The sequence below is a fragment of the Otolemur garnettii genome, unplaced genomic scaffold (assembly GCF_000181295.1).
Source record: "Otolemur garnettii isolate 467f Iridium unplaced genomic scaffold, OtoGar3 scaffold00111, whole genome shotgun sequence".
In the NCBI taxonomy this organism is placed as follows: Eukaryota; Metazoa; Chordata; class Mammalia; order Primates; family Galagidae; genus Otolemur; species Otolemur garnettii.
The window spans coordinates 2484057-2486411 of record NW_003852506.1 but is presented as its reverse complement, the minus strand read 5'-3'; positions in this window follow the sequence as shown (position 1 = coordinate 2486411).

Here is a 2355-nt window from a genome sequence, read left to right as displayed (position 1 = left end):
AAAAAAAAAGAATATTCACACACCACAGAGTACCTAAAATAGACCAATCCCAGAGTCACTTGCAAGACTAGTCGCCAACAAAAATGTTTTTCTCATTAATCTTAAATATGGAAAGGACAAAGATCTTTTACCATCTGCTCAACCAGAGCCCACAGAAAGGAAAACTGGGAGTAGGACTGGCAAGTACAGCATCTCACCACTTGCAGCCTGGATGGAGTTCCAATCTTCCCGCTGCAGCTTTTGGGAGAGCAGACAGGCTTTGAGATCCTGCCAACTACATTGAACTGTAGGGATCACAGGGAAACCTGCCCTTTTTCCCTTGTTTAGTTTGCTGAAAGATCAACTCACAAGTATGGTAGATTAATAAGAGAAAGGTTTATTTCCAAATTCCATGGTCATGGAGGGAACCACAAGAATGATTACCCAAAGTCTCAGTGATGATGCTTTTTGGAAAAGAGGCAGGGAGAATATGGGAAGTATAGATGCAGCAAGTGGTTGCTGGGGTGTGTGTGTATAGATGGGTGGAAACAGATGGATTTGTAGATTAATCTGAGAGACAGGTATCCGTGCTTCAGATGACCCTGGGGCCAGGTCTATTAGCGTGTGATACTAAGTCAGCACCCCTTTTGATTTCCAATCAGGTTACTCAGGTTTTATGTAGAGAGAGGTAAGGCCTCTTTCATTGCTTCCTGATAGTGAATGGTCTTTAATTAGAAATATTCTTTATACCAAGGAGTTATATTCTGGGGACAAAATTTCCTTAGCTCCTCCAGAATCATTCCAGAGGATACCACCCAAGTGTGTGGGTGTGGTTGGATTATTTGGGGGAAACCCTGAGGCCAGGCCTTGCCCTGTGGGTGGAGTAATGAGACTTCTTCTGAAAGAAATGAGAATGAACCTCAGTCTTGGAAGAAGGAACCTTGGGACATGAAATGAAGATTCGAGGGTGAACCATAAAACCTGATTCAGGAGGACTCTTTTCCCTCCTTTTTAAGGCCAGATGTGTGAGCACCTGCCACCCAGGTAAGAAGATTTGCCCAAGATTCTGAAGAGATTATGCAGTGGCTGGAGGCTGCAAGCAGACAGGAAACCCTTTAAGGCTCTGCACTCATTTCTGTGAGTTCCAAGAGTGGCCCCAAGGGGCAGCATTAACCGATGACTCCCTTCCTCTACCCTCGACACTTCGAGGACATACTAAAGCTGTAATCTTATTTCTGCTCTTTAGAAAAGGAAGGTAGATTCTGTGTCCACATTTAATTGAACTGGCACAAACAGGAGCACAAAGGACAGGAAGTCCCGATGCAGGGACAGGGAGCAGAGGGCAGGCTCTGTAGCCAGGTGACCAGTTGCTCAGAAGTTAGGAAAATTCATCAGAAATGATTATGAAGTTCAAATACATATTTGCCCTGAGCAAGAAGAGTTCATTTTATTTCATTAATATCATAGCCATAAGGGAAACAATATATGAGTTTTGATTTTGGTTTTTTTTAAGAGAGAAGTTTGTAAAATAAAGTTTTTCTCTTGCACGTTTGTTTTCCTATAAAATCAAACTTCGGTTGTGCCCTCACACTTCCGCCTATAACTGGCCCTGTGCCAGCTGTAGCTGGTGTCCCCTTCCTGTAACTCACATCTTTATGATGATAATCATCAAGAATGAATACATGAACCAAAGCCTGAGTCTTCCTAGCTGTGTGGCTGTTTGTCATTTCAGGGAAAGGAAGTTGAAGAAAGAAGATGACCAAATGTATTCACGAGTCCTACTAACCCTACGCGTGTATCCTACATGTCACATTGCACCTGCCTCTTCAATACCATGTTCAAGGTCATCAACTTGGACAAAGTGCAAATTTAAGATGAGTACTGCTTTTGTGTTGGTCCTTCAATTTCAAACAACCATCATAAAGAAGTATACATTTCTCTGATTCTCTGTTGGCTTATTGACCTACTTCCTCAAATGCATAAAGTTCTTTATTTTGAAATTTTCCCCCTGACTAAGCAAAGCTCAATGTCTAGTTACACTTCCTCTTTAATGGGAGAAGCCTTATTTTTTCCATTGTGGAGCTTAAAAAGCAAACATTCAACTTCCATAAGAAAAATATGAATTACTGAGTTCACTATCATAGAGTGTGGAAATGGATAATTTAGAATTATTATCAAGCATTTCTTTCTTTTTTTTTTTTTTTTGAGACAGAGCCTCAAGCTGTCCCCCTGGGTAGAGTGCCATGGCATTATAGCTCACAGCAACCTCCAACTCCTGGGCTCAAGCAAGTCTCCTGCCTCCGCCTGCCAAGTAGCTGGGACCACCGGCGCCCGCCACAACGCCTGGCTATTTTTTTGGTTGCAGCCGTCATTGTT